Source organism: Microtus pennsylvanicus, chromosome 13, assembly GCF_037038515.1.
Source record: "Microtus pennsylvanicus isolate mMicPen1 chromosome 13, mMicPen1.hap1, whole genome shotgun sequence".
Taxonomy (NCBI): Eukaryota; Metazoa; Chordata; class Mammalia; order Rodentia; family Cricetidae; genus Microtus; species Microtus pennsylvanicus.
The window spans coordinates 64,803,447-64,825,139 of NC_134591.1; the positions used below are offsets into that span (position 1 = coordinate 64,803,447).

At 46.2% G+C, this 21,693-nt stretch overlaps 1 protein-coding gene across 2 annotated transcripts in view; it reads right to left on the minus strand.

Annotated features, from left to right (window-relative positions):
- The window catches only part of Wdtc1 (WD and tetratricopeptide repeats 1), a 45,615-nt gene extending 27,283 nt beyond the window's left edge, over positions 1-18,332 (minus strand). Inside the window, exon 1 of one of the 2 annotated variants that reach the window (XM_075946410.1) lies at positions 17,994-18,332. The gene's annotated coding sequence lies outside the window, so the exon portion shown is untranslated. The remainder of the gene's footprint in view (positions 1-17,993) is intronic. The other variant, XM_075946409.1, reaches the window with a different exon arrangement.
- Between the last annotated feature and the right edge of the window lie 3,361 nt (positions 18,333-21,693).

The following is a 21,693-nucleotide window of genomic DNA, read 5'->3' on the forward strand; positions in this document are numbered from 1 at the left end:
ACCTCAAAAAGGGGGCTTCCAGAGAACTGACACAGGGAAGCTCCAGGCCCACTTCTAGGTCTTGCCCTATACACCTATTTGTTTATATCCTTTGTAAAATCCTTTATAATAAATCAGCTTTCCTACTGCTACTCTATGACTAGCAGTGGGCATGTGTAGTGGAGACAGAGATCTCCTTGTGGAATTGCTTCTCTCTCCTCCCACCTTAAGTGAGCTTCAGGAACCCGGGTGGCCAGACTTGTGTGGCAGGAGCTTTAGCTATTGAGCCGTCTCACCAGCTCCAGTATTTGTTTTCTAGTTTTTCGGAACAGGGTTTCTCTGTGTAACATGTCCTGGCTGTCCTGGAACTCAGAGAATAACTTGCCTCTGCATTCCAAGTGCTGGTATTAAAACCATGTGCCACCGCCACCCAGATCCAATACTTTTTAACTTAAAAATGTTTTTAAATTTTCCATGTATCTTTGTGACTTTGAGGCCAGCCTGGTCTACAAGAGCTAGTTCCAGGACAGGCTCCAAAGCTACAGAGAAACCCTGTCTCGAAAAACAAACAAACAAAAATCCCATGTAGGAGTATTATTCTGTCTGCATGTACATCTGGAGACCAGGAGCTGCAGGATCCCCGGGGAACTGGTATTGCAGTGGGTCATGAGCTGCCATGTGACAGGTGCACAGAATCAAACCTGGGTTCTCTGGGGGGGGGCGGGGGGGGCTTTCAATCACTGAGCAATCTCTCCAGGCCTACCTACTAATTAAAAAAAACTTATTATTTTTTTAAAGATTTATTTATTTATTATATATACAATATTATGCTTGCATGTAAACCTGTGGGACAGAAGAGGACACATTACAGATGGCTGTGAGCCACCCTGTGGTAGCTGGGAATTGAACTCAGGACCTCCGAAAGAACAGCCAGTGCTCTTAACCTCTGAGCCATTTCACCAGTGCCAAAAATACTTATTTTAAATTATGTATGTGTGTGCTTTTGTGTAGGCACATACTCATGAGGGTAAGGGCCAGCAGAGTCACATCTCCTAGAAGCTGGAGTTACAGGCAGGTGTCACCAATGTATTAATCAAACCATGGTCCTCTGAAGAGCGATACCTGCTCTTTTTTTTTTTTTTTGGTATTACTGGGTCTTTTTTTCTTAATATTTATTTATTATGTATACAATATTCTGTCTGTGTGTATGCCTGCAGGCCAGAAGAGGGCACCAGACCTCTTTACAGATGGTTGTGAGCCACCATGTGGTTGCTGGGAATTGAACTCAGGACCTTCGGAAGAGCAGGCAATGCTCTTAACCACTGAGCCATCTCTCCAGCTCCGCGATACCTGCTCTTTACCATGGAACCATTTCCCCAGTCCCTAGTAAATGTTTTGATTTTTTTTTTTTGAGATTAGGGTTGTTTTTTTTTTTTTGTCTAAGTATTTTCTATTAATTATTTTTTTTCCAGCCTGTTCACAGTTTCCCTTCTCTCCCCCAATCCATGTCTCCTTTTTCTTCAGAAAAGCAAAGGCCTCTCATGTATATCAGCCAGTAAGGGCAAAAGATTAGGCACATCCTCCCCTATTAAGGCTGGACGAGGCAACTCAACAAGACAGGGTCCCAAAAGCAGGTCCACGTCAGAGACAGCGCCTGCTCCCTCTGATCGGAGTCCCACAAGACCAAGCTACACAACTGTAACCTAGCGCAGAGGGCCTAGGTCGGTCCCACACAAGTTCTCTGGTTGGCAGTTGAGTCTCTGGGAGCCTCTAGGAGCCCAGATTAGTTGATTCTGGGGGTTTTCTTGTGGTGTCCTTGACCCAGAAAGTTTTTTTTTTTTAAAGAAGAATGCAAGAAATGTGCGATGACAAAGCCCATGATTCAACTGGAGATGGCTCAGCAGTTAAGAGCACTTGGCTGCTCTTCCAGAGGACCAGGGTTCAATTCCCAGTACCCACATGGCAGCTAACAACTGTTTGTAACTCCAAGATCTGACACCCTCACACAGACATGCAGGCAGGCAAAACACCAATGTACATAAAATAAGAATAAATAAATTATAAAAGAAATTCTTCCTCAGTATCTGGATAGTTAGCCTTTGTCCCACCATATCTATTCCTATACCATCTAATTCTGTTTAAAAGAGCAAGAAATACAATTCTTTAATATATAGCAAAAGGAAACACAAATGCAAGAAGAAAATTCAAGTATATTCATCACAGATTTTGTTGCTAGAAAAAAAAACCCACACAAGTTCTTAATATTATTAACAGTCTGGTGAAACAACGTATTGCCACATAACATCACAGAGATTAGAAATGATAATCACAGGTCATCAAAATGGCTCAGTGTAAGGTTACTTGCCACCAAGACAGACAACCTTAATTAAATCCTTGGGATCCACATGATAGAAAGAAATTCCAGCCATCATGTGTGCAGCCATACACATATGCACACTCCACACATAAAAAAATCAATGCAGTATAAAGTTTTTAAAAAAGAAATGAGAGCCATGAAGGAAAAATGTCTATGCTATGTGCAGCCCTTAAACAAACACTATACCTCAGCTAAGTGTTAAAAGTGAAATATCACTACTTTGGGGTTATAATAAGACTTTTTCATTCTACTTTCCAAGTGTTCTGAAGCAGTGGTTCTCAACCTGTGGGATGGGAGCCCTTTGGGGGTCGAGTATCAGATATCCTGCATATCAGATATTTGTATTACATTCATAACAGCAGCAAAATTAGTTATGAAGTAACAACAAAATAAATTTACGGCTGGGGGTCACCACAACATGAGGAACTATATCAAACGATTTTAGTTAAGATTCATGTGTGGCTTCAAAATACAGAAAGGGGAGGAAGAAAATCAGACACACAGGAAACCAGTCAGTTAGGAGGTAAAATAAAAATATGGATTTAAACCCGTTAACTTTGACACAACTAATACCTACTTAGCATTTTAATGACCATTTCTGCCCTGTCCTGAGAAGAAATGGTAACACACTGGAAAACCATCCTGGAATATAGCCCGGCTTTCTCAAAAAAAAAACGAAGAGTGCCTTCCCACAAAGTTTGGTGGGCACATCTAACTTGATAAAAGATTTACAGAGGAAGAAATGCCTTTATATCTACCAAGGGCACAACTAGTTTCATATTTCCACCCAAAAGTATCTCAAACAAAGAATTAGATTGATAAATCAAAACTTATTTCAAGATGAAATAATGAAATAAGAAGATGAAATCATGGCCAACTTCTCAGTGCTACCTCCGTGAGCATTCTTGAGAGTCAACAGGTCAGTGATAGTAGCTCAAATTCTAGTAATAATTCTTACTACCTGAGTCAGAGGTCAGAGAAGCAGAGCAGTCGGCCACTATGAAATATGAAATACTAAGACCAAATGGGGTATCTTGTCTCTCCACATCCTCAGACTGAATGCTTGAGCTCCTCTCTCTTCCTACCTTATATTCCTCATCTCCCTTCCTGTCTCCACTTCCCTAGCGCTGGGATTAAAGGTAAGGTATGAGCTCTGTTTCTCCTTTAGAATTGACCTCAATTGACCTCACGTAGTCCAGGATGGCCTTGAACTCACAGAGATCCAGCAGCCTCTGCTTCCCCGGTGCAGGATTAAAGGTGTGTTCCACCGCTGTCTGGCCTCTATGGCTAACCAGCAGCAAACTCCGCACTCTGGTCTTCAGATCACAAACAAACAATCACAAGGTATAGAAGCTTGGGAAAGGGGGACACTGATATCCAGCAGCAACACACATGATCAAACACTAAAGATGGCAATAACAGGAATTCATTCTCAGATGCAGTATGCAAATTACATAATAGCTGAAATTAATAATTTCAAGAATTTTAGCACAAGAATTTTAATGAGGTAGACTTGGAAAGATTAACTGAATCTTACTTATACTAATTTATTTGTACGTTTTAGAGCCAGCATGGAACAGGACATTAGCCACGGGGAAGAACATGACAATGTGGAAGCCACTAGAAAAGGAGAGCATGTTCTCCTCACTCTGAGGCGGAGTGCTGAGAGTTACACCCCAACGTTCACACTCGGAGCTGGAAGAACATGGAGAGCTAATTTGTTTAGAGAAAATGAAAGCTCAGTAAAGACTTTCTCTAGCCAGAGGACAAAGGTTTTCAAGATATGATCTGTAATTAGGACGCTACAGAGCAGCCCAAACAGACACTCACGAAAGGAGGAGAAAGTGACTCGTCTAAGGCGGGCCAGCAAGAGGAAAAGGCATGACATAATGGCTAACAGAAGGATGATGAGCAAGCAGATGTCACACCTTTCTGAAGGCATTCTCCCAAGGGCTGAAAATCACTAGCATGTCACCTTTAACCCATCCTACCTGCAATTTTTTAGCTTTGGCTACTAGGAAACTTTCCTCTACGAGGACAACACTAATAAGAAACTAATATTCAGGGCCAGCAAGATGGCTTAGCAGGTAAAGGGACTTGCCAAGCATATCTGGAACTTAAATTCAATTCCTAGAACCCACACGTAACACGGAAAAAGAAATCTTAACTTCATGAAGTTGTCCTTGACATTCATATACACTGTGGCATGTGCACACCCATATAACCACCGTGTGTGTGTGTGTGTGTGTGTGTAACCATACACATACAAAATACTAAGGGCTGGAGAGATGGCTCAGAGGTTAAGAGCATTGCCTGCTCTTCCAAAGGTCCTGAGTTCAATTCCCAACAACCACATGGTGGCTCACAACCATCTGTAATGAGGTCTGGTGCCCTCTTCTGGCCTGCAGGCATACACATAGACAGAATATTGTATACATAATAAATAAATAAATATTAAAATAAATAAATAAATACTAAGTAAAATAACAATAGCTGGTTTTGGTGAGAAAACGATCTACTCCTAATGCAAAGGGAAAGGGTACCAACAACGTAAGAGGCGAGGCTGGTGAAGTTATCCATCTGGAACCAAGGACTTGGTTAACACGCAAACATAAAGAACAACCCACTTCATGTTGGTCATAGTCCTTTGCCTAGATAATGCAGCAGAAAAGATAACACAAAATGGATTTTATGAATGTAGCATGTTGGGGCTGGAGAGATGGCTCAGTGGTTAAGAGCACTGGCTGTTCTTCCACAGAACCCCGGTTCAATTCTAAGCACCCACATGGCATCTCACAACAGTCTGTAACTCCGGCTCCAGGGGATCTGACCCCTTTAGAGGCATATATGCGGGAAAAACACCAATTCACGTAAAAGAAAATCATGCACCTAGGCATAAATTCCAGCCCTCTCAGTGTGCCAAGAAGACTTCACCTGAGGTCCAATTTGCACATCTGCAGAATGAAAACAGGGTAGGCATACCTACCTCAGTGGGCAGCTCTAAGTGTGAACGTATACAACAACAGTGCCTGGACTCGGGAAGTCGTGCTACACCGTCTATGAGGAAGAAAGCTGACATTGGGGATCCCATCACAGGACTGTAGGTGACAGGGCCTGGTGTCCTTACTCATAGCTTTAAGTTGGGAGATCAGAAGGAAAACTGTAACTTTGTTTTAAAAAGGAAACTCCACACAAAACCTCATGCAGTGATGTTTACAGAAGTGCTGGACAAAAAGAAAAGCAATTCAATGCCTCAATAGATAAATCAAATATAGGGATGGTTATCTGACCAAAAAAAAAAAAAAGCAATAAAAACTCCAGGCCTGGTAGTGCATGCCTGTAAACTTAGGGGCTTAGGCAGGAGGCTACCTGAGTTACAAACACTATCTCAAAAAAAAAAAAAAAAACACAAACCAAAAAAAACAGCGAGTGGGTGTTTTTCCAGTGTGGGTGCTGTGATGATAACCCAATAATAAAGTGTTTGCAAGTTCCATCCCCCAACCTACTTAAAGCTAGGTCGAGTGGCACGCTCTTGTAAGGCTGGGAAGTGGGAGAGACAGGTAGATTCTTGGAGCTTGCTAGCCAGCTGGCCTAGACTGTACCTCAGAAAGTGGTGGCAGTGAGGGTACAACATGAAGTGAGATGCGTCAGCAGGTACAGCGCTCACCATGCAAGCCTGACAACTCGAGTGTATCCCAGGGCCCACAGGACAGGACCAGCTTTTCTAAGTTGTCCTCTGAGCCACACACATGGCATGGTTGTGACCACACCTCTACTTATCACATACACACAAAAAATTCTAATAAAGTGGGCCATACCTGAGGCTGACTTCTTGCCTTCACATATAACTCAAAAGACACATTCACACATAACCACAACACACATGTGCACCCACCAACTCACTAGCCAAAGAATAAACTTCTGGAAAGATCCCAGTGAATGGTGATGTCATATGATCTAATCCTTGAAATGTTTAGAGCTTGGAAATAAGAGACAGCAGAACAGAAGACAGCGAAAGGATGCGGCCTTTTAAATTGAAGCAGAATTCCATAGGACTAGTCATTTCTGAATACACAAGTCAACGGTCTCCAGCACACATACTGTTGTACAACCACCACCCCTAGCTTCTTCCAGAACATCTGCATTACTCCATACCCAGCAAGTAGTCAGTTCCCATCCCCAACGCCTGACAAACACCATTTTCCATTCTGTCTCGACAGATCTACCTACTCCAGACGTTCCATTAGCAATATTCGGCCTTCTCCCTACTCCAGATGCTTCATTAGCAATATATGGCTTTCTCTGTCTGGCTTCTTTCATTTATCATAATTTTATTTAAGATCCATTTTGCACTATCTACACTTCACTTCTTTTTCTGGCTAAATAGTATTCCACTACACTGATACAGTACATTGTGCTAATCTACTGGCTGCTGTGAACATCTGTAAAGAGACCCTGGCTGGGAATGCATCTCAGGGTAGACCAGTTCTAGCATGCACAAAGAATGGAGCTCTTCATCTCAGGTCCCTTTAAAACTCTCTCTAGTCAGGCGGTGGTGGCGCACGCCTTTAATCCCAGCACTCGTGAGGCAGAGGCAGGCAGATCTCTGAGTTCGAGGCAAGCCTTGTCTAAGAGTGAGTTCCAGGACCGCCTCCAAAGCTACACAGAGAAACACTGTCGTCAAAAAACAAAAAACAAAAAAAACCCTCTTTCTAGTTGAGCAGTGATAGAAGACACCTTTAATCCTAGTGGGGGGGGGGGGCAGAGGCAGGCGGATCTCCATGAGTTTGAGGCCAGCCTGGACTACAAAGAGTTTTCCAGGACACCCAGGCTACAGAGAAAAGCCCTGTCTTGAAATCAAAACAAAACAAAAACTAATGAAAAAAGAACAGCTGAACTATAATTTATGTCATGACATTTCTGGCATCTGAATATTTCAACTATATATAAAAAAGCTTTCAAACTCTTTTCCTTTCCACTTAAAAATCACAACTCAGAAAGGAAAGCTGGTTCTTAACTTCTCCCGTCTCCTCCCTGAACTGTGGTTTTGCAGCTTCTGTTCCTTCAAGGCCTGCTCTTCACCTGATTCATCTCATAATGTTCCCAAGACTGAACTTGGCAGATGCCAGTAACGACTGAATAAACAGCGTGGCTAGCTGTGTACACAATGCATTATGCCTGCCCAACTACCTTTGCTCGTGCTTTTAATTTGCTTCACAGCAATCCCATGAGGAAGCCACGAGGCTATTCTCATCCCCACTTAAGGAAGACTGAAGCACACACTCCATGGTGCTGAGGAAGGACCAGGAGGGTCTGGGATCCTATCTATCCCCATCGTGCCCTCGGCCAGCTTCTACCTTAACTGATAGGAACTGAGAGAGAATGCACTCTGTCCAATTTTTCTTCCGTCTATAAAATGAGAATTATTAGCTGGGAGTGGTGGTGCACAGCTATAAAACCAGCATTTGGGAGGAAGGCAGAGATCAGGCCAGCTTCAGTAACAGAGTGAGTTGGAAGCTAGCCTGGGCTACATTAAGACCTATCTTAGTTTTCTACTGCTATGACAGAACACCATGAGCAAGGCACTTGATCTGGTGATCATGGCTCCGCAGGGTTAGAGTCCATGATAACCATCATGGCAGCAGAAATGGTGCAGGAGCAGTAGCTAAGAGTTCACATCTTGATCCACAGGTCCAAGAAATGGCATGAACTTAATACTCACCCACAGTGACATACCTCCTCTAACAAGACCATACCTACTTCCCAAATAATTCCAACCAGTGACCAAGTACTGGGGGCCATTCTCATTTAAACCATCACAAGACCCTCTCAAAAAAGGAAAAGAAAAAGGAAAGAAAGAAAAATGGGCTAGCCAGGCAGTGGTAGCGCACGCCTTTAATCCCAGCACTCGGGAGGCAAAGAGGACAGCCTGGTCTACAAGAGCTAGGTCCAGGACACCAAAGCTACAGAGAAACCCTGTCTTGCATTGCCCGCTTTTCCAAAGGTCCTGAGTTCAATTCCCAGCAACCACATGGTGGCTCACAACCATCTGTAATGAGGTCTGGTGCCCTCTTCTGGCCTGCAGACATACACAGACAGAATACTGTATACATAATAAATAAATAAATAATATTTAAAAAAAAGAAAGAAAAATGGGCTAAACCGAAAGGCGGTGGAGCACACCTTTAATCCTAGTACACAGAAGGTAGAGGCAGGTGAATCTTTGAATTCAAGGCCATCCTGGTCTGCAGAGCAACTTCTAGGACAGTCAAGGCTGTTACACAGAGAAACCCTGTCTCAAAAAACTAAAGGGAAAAAAAGAAAAAAAAAGAAGGAAAAAGAAGAAAAGGGGGCTGGCAAGATGGCAATATGGCTCAATGAATTAAGGGCACTTACCACTTTGTATGATGCCCTGAGTTCTATTACTGGTACCCATGAGGTGAAAGGACAGGACTAACTTCCAAAGCTGTGCATATACACATGCATGCACACACTTACACACATGCATGCACAAACACAAAAACAGGGAGCCTCGGAGATGAGCTACAAAACCATTTCCAACAACTGATGATTCTCAGGACACACTGCAATTTAGCTGCAGAAGAAAGATGGAACCTCAGCCACACATACTCCCAACCCCCCCAGACATGCCTCTTCCACAATATGGAGGTACCTCCAGTCCAAGTGAAGCTGACCCCTTTCAACATTATGAATTGCGCAAAAGATGTATGCAAGTTTCCTTTTCTTCCGCTTGCAGTGGTGTCCCTATTGGAGCAATCCCAGAGGGCAATGTGTAACGTCACAAGGGCCAGCTGGAAGGTTGGTACAAGTGTCAAAACGTGATGGAGAGCCAAGCTGTGGAATCCAACAGACCCAAGGCTCAAGTCCCAACTCTACAATCTAATTTCTGTACAGCATTTCTTTTCAGACAGGGTTTCTCTGTGTAGTTTTGGAGCCTGTCCTAGAACTGGCTCTGTAGATCAGGCTGGACTCAAACTCACAGAGATCCGCCTGCCTCTGCCTCCCGAGTGCCGAGACTAAAGGTGTGCGCCACCACAGCCCAGCTTCTTTCTGTACGGCATTTCTAAGACTCAGTTTCCTAATCTGCCCAGTAACCAGCGATGGGAGAACACACAGGTAAAAGTTCTGAAACTGAGCTGCTAAATGAATTTACTCAGCTTTCGAAACAGTTTACAGGTGTTACCTTCAACTCCTCCTAGCAATCCCCGGGACAGGTGTTACTCTTACCCCAGAGTAGGATCTGAGGCAGGAAAGTCAATTTACCACAGTCACTAAGTCATTAAATGGGAAGTCAACCTAGTCCCACACTACAGCCCGGATACTGGTCATAAACAACTATTTCTATCATCTTTAATCAGATCATGTCTAAACAGTTGCCTAAAATGTTTATTTATTTATTTATTATACAATATTCTGTCTGCATGCATGTCTACAGGCCAGAAAAGGGCACCAGATCTCATTACAGATGGTTGTGAGCCACCATGTGGTTGCTGGGAATTGAACTCAGGACCTTTGGAAGAGCAGGCAATGCTCTTAACCACTGAGCCATCTCTTCAGCCCCCCAGTTGCCTAAAATGAATGTCATCTCTTTTTTTTTTTTTTTGATTTTCGAGACAGGGTTTCTCCGTAGCTTTTTGTTTCCTGTCCTGGAACTAGCTCTTGTAGACCAGGCTGGCCTCGAACTCACAGAGATCCGCCTGCCTCTGCCTCCCGAGTGCTGGGATTAAAGGCGTGCACCACCACCACCCGGCTTCTTACTATTCTTTTGTGCTTTTCAAGATGGGTTTCTCTGTGTAACAGCCCAAGCTGTCCTAGAACTAGCTCTCGTAGCCCAGGGTAGACTAGCTCTCTAGGAGGCAGAGATCCACCTGATTCTGTCTCCCGAGTGCTGGGTTAAAGGCGTGTGCCACCACTGCCCAGCTATCTCTTACTAGATAAAGTAAGAAGGTAAAATTACCTTGGCTGAGGTATAGCATACTAATAAAAAACTGTTTAGAACATGAGGCCCCCTGGTTCAATCCCCAGTATCGACACTTCCAGGAAAAAAAAACAATTATCTTGGTTTTGTTAGTCTTAAACACAAATTTTGCTAGACAGTGGTGGCACACACCCTTAATCCCAGCACTCAGGAGGCAGAGGAAGGTAGATCTCTTTGTTTTTGAGGTCTACAGAGCGAGTTCCAGGACAGGCTCCAAAGCTACACACAGACACCCTGTCTTGAAAAACCAAACAAACAAAACCAGACAAACAAAGAAAAAACCCTGTAAATTTAAAGAATGCTACTTCAGGCCTCTAGTATCAGCACATGCTTGTTCCCCCAGAGGCAGGAGGATCACCAGTCTGAGGCTATCCTAGGATATCCAGTGAACTGCTGCCTCTGAAAAGAAAAGGCCAGCACAGAGTGCAGGCCTACAAAACCCCAACATTAGGAACTGAAGGCAGGAAGATTGGGGCTTTGAGGGCTCATTGGGTTATACAGAAGGACCCTGTCTCAAATAAAATGGAGTTAGGATCAGAAAACATGCCACTTTTAGAGTCATGGATGATTAATTCAAGGACAGTTTTGTAGTAAACGGCTTATAGACTAGTCAGCAGAGAGCATCTCTGGAAACATGGTAGTCTCCTGGTTCAGAGTCCATGGGAGACTGACAGCAGCTTTTTCTGCACACGTCCATCTGATGGAATGTTTCACTGTCTGGAAAGCCGCTAGCAAACTCACCTTGACATCTCCTCGCCCGAGTGGGCTTTATAACGCCATTTGAGCCGTGTGGGCATTTCCCTGAGTCTTCAAAACTCTGCTTTTCCTAGTTACCCAGTCCGCCTTCTGTGGCCCATATCATAGGTATCATTAAGCAGTAGAAGACAGAAAATAAGAAAAAAGTGCCGGGTGATAGTGGCGCACACCTTTAATCCCAGCACTCGGGAGATAGAGGCAGGCGGATCTCTGTGAGACTGGTCTACAGAGCTAGTTCCAGGACAGGCTCCAAAGTCACAGAGAAACCCTGTCTAGAAAAACAAAAAAAAAAAAAAAAAGAAGAAGAAAAAAAAGGAAGCATGTTTTGATAAGGTTTATGAGCAGCCTCTGTCTTGGATTTGGTCTTTAATTTGTGCCTTTCCAAATCCAGCCACAATTCCTACCTCCCGCAGGGAAGCCACTAAGTTCCACCCTCTAACTCCAGTCTGCAAAAGGGTCAAAGGAAAGTCGGCGATGGTCCTGGGAACACTCCCTTCAAAGCCACGCTACGTCCGTCCAGATGTGGGACTCAAGAGAGAACCAGGCTCTCTGTGAGTTCGAGACCAGCCTGGTCTACAGAGCTAGTTCCAGGACAGGCTCCAAAACCACAGAGAAACCCTGTCTCAAAAAAAAAAAAAAAAAAAAAAAAAAAAAAAAAAAGAGGGAACCAGGGAAGCTGCCAGTGCCCATGCACCAAGGTGTGGACTGAGGAAGCTTGCTCAACAGGCTGGCTCCCATTCTCAAAGAGATTCCCTAAAGCAGTTTTATTCTGCTTGAAAACAGAACATGGGGTAGTAAATAAAAGTAGACATTTACCAGGTTCTGGTCCTAACAGAACCTGTAGATCTGTGCCCAAGAGTCACTGGGTAACTTCCTGGCCAAGGTCCTAGTCTGCTCCCCGCCCCCACTGCAAGAAAACGGGGCTAATCCCTCCCTTGATGGCTACAGGGAAGATTAAGGGTCATTATTCTTGGCATCTGGCTCTGGCACAGTTTCAGCACTTGTGAGTGTGTTTATCCTAAAAGAGGGTATTTAATATAAGAACATTACAGTGACCCTTGACCCTCACTTTTAAGAATGTCTGGAAATTTTCTATTCTTCCCCTCCTTCCTTAGCAGTCCCAGGGCCTGGTCACCTGGTCAGGACCTCCGTCAAGTGCTCTACCACCCAGCTACATGCCCAGCCCGGTTTCAGTGTTTTATTTTGAAAACACTAGGTTGCTCAGACTGGTTTTGAACTCACTCTAGAGCCCAAGCAGGCGTTAAATTTTCGATCCTCCCAGACCAGCCTTTCATGCAGCAGGGACAGGAGGCTCATAGCACCAGGCTGGGCTGACGACGTTCTGGAAACCAGGCCTCTCACACTTTGACCTGCTGGTTGCATCCTTCTCTTACTCAGGTTTCAAGGTTTCAGGGCTTGCTCACTATGCCATGAAGCTGAGTCTGAAGCTATTACTAAGAGTACAAAGAATTAGGCCAGGGCTTTCAGGGTTCCTCCACACAGGCCTGACGTCACCCCGAGGAAGCCAATAGAGTGGTACCCTTTAATGCACAAGCCTGGCTCCTGAGGAAAACCAGGGAGGTCCCGGGAAAAGGACCCCGGGGATCTACACTTTCACATCTCCCCATTAGCTCCTCAGAGGCTGGGACATGCATCTGTAGCTCAGAGAGGACCTCTGTCCTCTCTGATAACTAACAAGAGGCAAACGTGGGTTCCAACAACAGCCCCTCACTCCTGGCTGTGCCACCTCTGGGATATTTCCTGACCCTGTGGAGCCCATTTCTTCAGGTAGGAATGATGATCCTGTCTACCTTTCCCAGGAGGGGCTCTGAAAGGACTGAGTGAGGTATTTGAGAAGTGTCTCGCAAGTGTCCAGTAAAGCAGAAAATCAATAAATGAAAGCAATAGGGTGGTTTCACGGGGAAATAGCTTAAAAACACCAAAAGACTGCTTAGTCCAATTACTTAAGTTTGAATCCTCTAGAATACCCGAGTGACAAGCCGGGCATGGTGGCTCTTGCCTTTAATCCCAGGTTAGGGAAGTAGAGGCAGGTGGCTCTCTGAGCACTTGGAAGCTAAATAAAAAGATGAGTCATGGCTGGTCAGGGTTACAGGGTCAAAGTCACCTTTGAGCTCAGCTCAAAAGACGGAAACAAAAGTGGCAAAGTTCTTGCTTTTACAGCAGCACACTTGGGTTTTAGAAAGTTGAGTTTTCTACTGAGCATAAAATGCATGCTTGTACTTCCAGGACCAAGGTGGCAGAGGCTTCCCCATGGGTTTAAGGCCAGCCTAGTCCACCTAGACAGGCCAGCTGTCTCAGAGGGGGGTGGGTAGAGGCCTAGAATCATGGCTTACTTGGCACAGTGTTTGCCTATTCTGAATTAAGTCGTGGGTTTGATGCTTGGCACCAAATAGAATCAACTGTGATGACACACGCCTATAATACCAGCATTCCTAAGATAGAGAGGTAGGAGGATCAGAAGTTCAAGGCCAGCCTGGGATACAGGAGACTCGGTTCCGTTCTGTCTGTCCTCCATCCCTACCCTCCTGGCAAAAAAAAAAAAAAAAGACAAATTGAAGCCAAGTCTCAGAGTTTGTCTACCTTGCAGAATGCTGAGAAAGTCCCTCTCCCGTAGTCTCAGCCCTACTCTTTAGCTCTTCCTCCTAGACCAGTTACAGAGGACGCCCAGTGCCATAGAGCACTCCAGGCTCTCCTCTAACTAGCTGTGTGAATTTAAACTTTCTTTCTCTGTTTTTCTATTTTGTTTTTCGACTCAGGGTTTCCTTTCCCTGTGCACCCCTGACTGTACTGAAACTAGCTCTGTAGACCAGGTTGGCCTCAAACTCAGAGATCCATCTGCCTCTGCCTTGAGTGCTGGGATCAAAGGTGTGCACCACCACTCGAGTTAACCAAGTCTCTTAAATCTCCAAATCTGTGCCTTCATGTGCATAATAAGGCAAAAATAGATGGGCAGTGGTGGCGCACGCCTTTAATCCCAGCACTTGGGAGGCAGAGACAGAGGATCTCTGTGAGTTCAAGGCCAGCCTGGTCTATAAAGTGAGTTCCAGGACAGTCTCCAAAGTTGCAAGGAAAAACCCTGTCTGGTAAAAACAAAAGAAAACGAAGAAAAAAGAGTCTGTCCTGAGCCTCAGAAGACACTTGGAACTTTAAAAAAAAGTCTTTTCAGTTTTATACTTTTAATGTGCATATGTGTGAGTGTGAGCATCATGTGGACGGCAGAGGAGATCTGGGGACTGAGCTCAAGGTAGTCGGGCTTGCCAGACAAGCACTGCAGGAGCTTGGGCCTTCTGAACCATGCTGAGATGTGAAGACTTCTTTAAGATGAACTAAATGAATTTTGCATTACAAAGGCCATGAGTTTGTGCATCGTTATGAGTAAGAAATAGCCCCCACAGCCTCCTGTGTTGACTGCTTCCTCCCCAGCTGGTGGCACTATTTTGGGAGGTGGATGAAACTTAAGTGGGTGGGGCATAACCGAAGGAAAGAGGTCAGTGGAGGCCTGCAGTAGGCATGTTACCCTTTACCTGGCACCCTCCTTCTGCTCCGTTTTCTGTTTGCCATGAGGTAAAAACCTCATCACTTACTCCTGACACCATGGAGCCCGCCAGTCATGACTGAACACCCAGAAACCAAAACCCAAAATAAGGCTTTTCTGTTTAAAGGGGGAAAATGCCACTTGTGACAATTCCAAAACTGGCCAAATATTGTTAACCTTGCCATCATGGTCAGAATATCATATATGCTTTCTTCCCTTCAGTGACCACCAGGGAGGGAATCCCAGGAAGAAAAAGGCTATTGTTGAATTATTCTGCCAAAGTAACCCCAAAGTAGTACTCCCTCTATAAGATGTGCCTAAGGTAAGGGCTCCCAGGATGAGAAGAGGGAAGGATACGAACCTATATTCGGTTTGATCCAAATCGTGACAGAAAGGGTTGTCTTTAGTGCGCCAGTGAAAGACAACTTGCTGGGCGTGATGAAGCAGGCCTATAACTCCAGTGTTGCTTAGAAGGTGAGGCTGGAACAGCACAGGTTCGAGGCCTGCATGGACTAGTAAACCCAGAGGGGGCAACTGACCAAGAGCTGATCTCCAGATTTTCTGAAGGGCCAGCAATGAGGCTCGGAGAACAGAAGTGCTTGCTGTGCAAGTCTGACAAGCCGAGTTTAATCCCAGGAACCCACAGCAGAGAACTGATCACTATGCTTCACGCACTGACGGGACATTCATGCATGTGTGTAGCACACAACTCTCAGAGTGATCATGAATTTTCTTAAGAAGTGAAACATAGAAAATTGGCGACACAGCTATGCAGTACAGAGGGCGTGCCTAGCATGCTCACGGCCCTGGGTTTAACCCCCAGTGCCAAAACTACACCGAAACCTCAGACTAGGAAAGAGGCAACCAAAGACTACACCCATGTTCATGCTTAAAATCTATATCAAAGCCGGGCGATGGTGGCATACACCTTTAATCCCAGCACTAGGGAGGCAGAGGCAGGTGGATCTCTGTGAGTTCGAGACCAGCCTGGTCTACAAGAGCTAGTTCCAGGACAGGCTCCAAAACCACAGAGAAGCCCTGTCTCGAAAAAAAAAAAAATCTATATTAAAAACATTCTTTAATAGACTAAACGGAGAGAAACCCAACCATTTATGCCAGATAAAATGGCTCACACTTGCAATCCCAGCACTCAGGAGCCGGAGGTAGGAGGATCTGCCTTGAGCAGGTAAATCTGGGCTAAACAGCAAGAGCCTGTCTCAGAAAAGAGAAAATGAAATACAGCTTAACAATGAAGAAATCAACTGTTAAGCCTCAGATTCAGTCCAGCTCGGTACTCTCTGGCTCAATGATTAAAAGCACTGACTGCTCTTGCAGAGGACTGGGGTCCAATTCCCAGCACTCACATGGCAGCTCACAACCCTCTGTAGCTCTACTTCCAGGAGATCCACCACCCTCTTCTGGACTCCATGGGCACCACACACATGCAGTGTGCATACTTTCAAACAGGCTAACGACTCAAACATATAAAGAAACAAATAAATCTTAAAAAACAAAACAAAAAAAAAAACACCACATGGGTACGTCAGGGAGTGCACGCCTTTAATCCCAGCACTCAGGAGGCAGAGGCAGGTGGATCTCTGTCAGTTTGTTGCCAGCCTGGTCTATAAGAGCTATACAGGTTCCAAAGCTGCAAAACCCTGTCTCAAAAAAACAAACAAACAAACAAAAAAAACCCACAACAGCAAAAATTATACTCAACAGCAAAAATTCAATTCTTAATAAGATAAAAGACCTACAAGAAAAAATAAGCCAGAACTCAAACCAGAAATAGTCCAAAGGGTTCATTCATTCACTGCATGAGTACAGACTGACCACTCAGAGAGCACACCTGTGTCCCGCGTAGGGCTAATATAAATAATATCCTTACTTTTTTTTTTTTTTTTGAGACTGAGTCTCACTATGTATCCCCTGGTTGGCCTCAAACTCCCAGAGATCTGGCAGGCTTTGTTTAGAAAGGTGGTGGTGGCACATGCCTTGAATCCCAGCACCTGGGAGGCAGAGGCAATCTCTGCAAATTCGAAAACAGCCAGGGCTATTACACAGAGAAACCCTGTCTCAAAGATCCAAGAAGGAAAGGAAGGAAGGAAGGAAAAGAAACACTTGGGCCAAGTGTAGTGAGATAATGACAATATTTGAGAAGTGGAGGCAGGAGGATAAAGAGTTTAAAGCTGGCTAGCATGAGCTACATGATGATCTTGAGGCCTGCCTGGGCTCCATCAGACCTTGTTTTAAAAGGCAGACACAAAAAGAGCACTTAGCTGACACTTTATCCCAATCCCCCACCCCGTCCTTGGACGGAATGGAAAAGCTACTGCCACTATCACCAGGCTTCTAAACTCAAACTTGAGAACAAAACTTTCAAGTTGCTCCACCAATACATTACAGCTCAAGAGATTTCAGAAAATCAGAGACCTTCGGAAGAAATACATTCAGCTGCTAAGACAAGTCGTAGCCTCTCATACCTGTTTTCTAGAAGTCGTGATTATGCACCTGCCGAGAAGGGCAAACCAGAAGTCACCGAGTGAGTCCAACCACCAGATTGGGGGAGGGCGGGGAGGGAGGGTGAGCTTCACTAAAGCTTTTCAGAGAGGGGTTCTGCTGATACGCAGTTTCTCTGTCTCTACACTTATTTACCCTTAGAGATGGGTACTAACAGCCCACTCCCAAACAGAGACCTTTTGTACTGGGCGCTACAGTCGATGATGCAAACACCTTGGCAAAGTTCAGTTTGGTGCCAGGATGAGCCACTGAAGGCATCTGCGGCTGCCAGAAGCCGGAACGAACACACACACACACACACACACACACACACACACACACACACACACACACACACACACGAGGGAGAGGGGGAAGGAGGGAGAGGAAAGGGGCAAGGGGGAAACAGAGAGGAGAGATAGAGACAGAGACTCGGAAAGAGCAGGTCAGGTCATTGACCTCTTGAAACTTCCACCTGCCTCTTTCTTCCTGAGTGTGACCAGCGCCAGATCAGATGTCAAAAACTCCGCAAAAATAAATAAATAAAAGTCCCGTGATAGGACGACTTCCACCTCTGCCCCGGTGGAGCCTCCGGGACCCCTACTGCCTGCTCCCTACCTCCCAGCCAGCTCTCTGCAAGCCTACCACCCCCGGCCCACTCTGCCGAGGCCTGCCCCCTTTCTCGGGACACCCCGAAGTCCCGAGACGGTCAGGCTCAGGCCCCCGGCACGGGAGCCGGCCCAGAGCAAGCGGCCCGTGTGCTGAGGCTGCTGAGCCCGTCCCCGACTCGGCGCCTGCGGCGGGGATGGGGCGAGGGCGATCCGTACCTGTCAGGTCTCTTCCCGGGACCAGCAGCGGCGCAACTTCAGGAGCCCATGACGGTCCGGGGGCCCGGCCCCTCTCCCGGGAGCAGGGGCGCGGATCCCGGGAAGGGGGCTGGGGACCCGGGCTGCTCTAGCCTCGTCCCATGCTCCTCGCCTGGCGCCTGGCCGGGGCCGGACAGCGCCTCCGCCCGCCCCTGCGCACCGCCTCACACCCGCGCTCACACACACTCACACTCCCTCGCGCGCTCTCACACACGCACTCCCCTCCCTCCTCCTCCTCTGTTTATCTCCTCCAGCTGTCTGGGGACCCAGGAGAAGCCCCGCACTGCGCCTGCGCCACGCAGTCTCCGCGCCCGCCCCGCGCCTCGCGGTCCGCCGCTACGCTACGGTGATGGCGCCCGGCAGTTTCCAGAATAGTGAGCGCGGGCCCCAATCCTCCCCGCCCCCCCATCGCGCGCCCGGTCAACGTCTGCTGCCGGTGGCGCCCACTAACCTGCTAGCGGGGAAGCCCCCGCTCCGCCGGGGCCAATCGGCGGCACCGCTCGCGGGAACGGCAGCCAGTGGGCGGGCGGAAAAGCCGGACTCAGCCCTGGAGTATCATGGGAGTCGTAGTTTTTCGCCATCGCGGAGCTCCTGCGGCGTGAGCTTGCCCCGCCCGGTTACCATTAGTTACCTGGACGCACCTCCCATCCCATTGCAGGATAAAAAGCCGCCTGGCACACCTTTCCTGGGACCCAATACCACATGCTTGCCCTAAGTCCAGTACAGCTTCCTCTAGGAGCTCGTCAAAACTGCCTCTGCTCTTGTAAATTAGTAGACGCCTTAGGCTAAGACCCAGAGTCCTCCCAGAGCCTCAGCCTGAAATTCCTTCACCCCTCGAGGAGGCAGCACATTCCATGCTGGAATTTTCCGGAGCGGGAAGAAGAGGTTAAGAGAATCGTTCCTACATTGGGTGCCTGGAGTAGTCAGCCACATGCTCTCGGAATTCAGGATTGATGGCAGACAAGGTTCAACTAATATGAGTCGAGTCACTTGCTTTTCTGACTTTCGAGCCTTGTGGAGTCCCAGGTCAAAGTGGAAACACCCTCCTCTCTAAGGAAGTTCCCAAGGTGACAAGGGAGGCACCGAGGATAACTTAGAGAGACCAGGAGCTTCAATTCAAAAACATTTTCATTACCCTCTGAGAAGAGGAAATGTCACTTGTGGTACATAGTATGCCAACGTCCAATAAATAACACTTTTATTTTCACTGTATTGAGTAAGGTCCCTTTGATAGGTATAATTGTTGCTACGTTTTACAAAAGAGGAAAGAAGTATAAAAAGGTTAAGTTTCTAGCCCAGGGTCACATAGCTGATAAGAAAACAAGGGTTGAAAGCACGCAGAGCTAGATACAAACATTTAGCGCTTAGAGTGTTGGTTCCATGTTCATCATTCAGTGAGTGTCTTTTTTGCCCATTTCTGTTCAAATCACATGTATAAATAAATCCAAACTGATTTCTTTCCATTTGAAGAATCAGCTCAGCCTTCAGGGCCTTTCTCCTAAAGAGGTTGTGGGGCATTTCCTCTTGACCTTTCCCACATGGATGGATAGACAGACAGACAGACAGACAGACAGACAGATGATAGACAAACGCCCAATTGGGTGTGGTGGCACAAGTCTTTAAATCCCAGTACTTGGGTGGTAGAGCAATCAAATCTGAACTATTAAGTTCCAGCCCAGCTGGGGCTACAAAATGAGACCTTCTCACAAACCAAAATCAAAACCAAACCACAGACGTGGAGACTAGAAGGCCTTGACATCAGCTACCTACAGCTCTCTAGCTTCAGGCTACAGCCTTGGTCGGGGGTGACTGGGTCAATAAAGCAACAGAGTAGCTAATATTTATCCTACATTTCCCACGGGAGATAAGTGTTTCCAGCGGATTAAACAACACTCCCACAATTACGCAGTTAACAAGCCGCAGAGTTTAGCATTAAAACCTAGGTAATTCTAATCCATTAATAATCCCCATTATTTTAGTAGGGGATTGTTCAGGTGACAAGGTCACAGAAACGAGAAGGAAGAGGGGTGGACTGTGTTTCTGTGACAGTATGCATTGGTCGTCAGGATGAACGATGGCAAGGTGTGGATGACTGAAGATGATCACAGTGAGTACTGCTGATTTTCTGGCTGGAACACACTGACGCCCTCACGCTTGGTCACAGGCCGTCTCCATATGTCGTTCGCATATATGTATTTATATGTATGCACATGTACTTCACACACTAATTTTAGACTTACATTAGAAAGGATACTTATCTCTTAAATCTGTGCTGGCTAGTACTTTGTCAACTTCATACAAGCCAGAGTCCCTGGGGAAAGGGAACCTCAACTGAAAGAAATACTCCCAGCAGTCTGGCCTGCTGTGAAAGGGCCCAGTCCATGGTGGGCAGGAGGTCCTGAGTGGTTCAGGAATGCAGGCTGAGCAAGCCATGAGGGACAAGCCAGTAAGCGGCTCTCGCTCCTCTAGTCTCTGCTTCAGTTCCTGCCCTGACTTCCCTTCATTACGGTCTGTGATGGAGACACGTACAATTTCCTCCCCAAGTTGCTTTTGGTCATGGCGTTTTAGCACAACAATAGAAACCTAACTAAATCACTCATTTACATAGAAAAACACAGAGAAGGTGAACAGCCAGGTAGGACGCAGCTGAACGGCAAAGCACTTGCCCGATGTGCAAGACCTGAGCTTTGACCATCACGGAGAAAAGGACTCAGCTCAGAATGAGACACACTAGCCAGAGTGTATTCAGATTAGCTAACAAAGGAGCCTTCCAAGTCAGCAGAGCTGGGCAAGTGTTGGGAGCCCTTGAGCCTTCCATCACTGGAAGTATTCAAGTCCAGAATGTAGTAGCTATGTCTCCAAGACAGCCTAGACCCAATTATTGTACTAGGGAGCTGTCTAAAGGATCAAGTCCAATAATCTCTGACTTGGTCTTTTGGAACAAAGAACATTCAAATACAGTTTATGGTACAGCTGCTTTTTTCTTCCCCCACAAAGCTCAAAGGATGCCCCAGCTGATGGCTGCCCCAGCTGATGGCTTACCCAGCTCATGCTGCCCCAGCTCATGGCTGCCTCTGCATCCATAGTCACTGCGTCATTTTTGTCTGATACTCCTGGGCAAAGCAACAGGAGTCAACCTGAACTTGAGTCGCATATTTACAACCCAGCAAATTCTCGTTCTTTTTTCCTTTCTCTTCTTTCTCACCCTCCTCCCACCCTGAGACACTCACTATAGCCTTGAACTCCCAGATGGCAGGTTCCTGCCTCTGCCTCCAGACCACAGAGATAAAAGGAGTGCACCACCACATCCAGCAACATTCTAACACCACAGAACTGTTCCACATGGCCATGAGGAGATACAGACAGGCGAGGATGCTACTTCCAGCTCCATTATAATACCAAAAAGAAACCACAAGAACCCAGCTATCAACTTGCTGGAGACAGTTCTTCCCTTCCAACCATGTGGGTCCTGAGGATCAAACTCAGGTTGTCAGGGTTGGCGACAAGCACCGTGACTCTGAGTTATCTTACCATCTATCAAAATTTTTTAATTAAATGAGAGAGAAAAATTTTGACCTCCGCACAAGACCCACCTAAAATTAAAATTCTATAACTTGAGGCTGATATGTTACTCAGAGATCTGGCACTTGCCTAACTCATA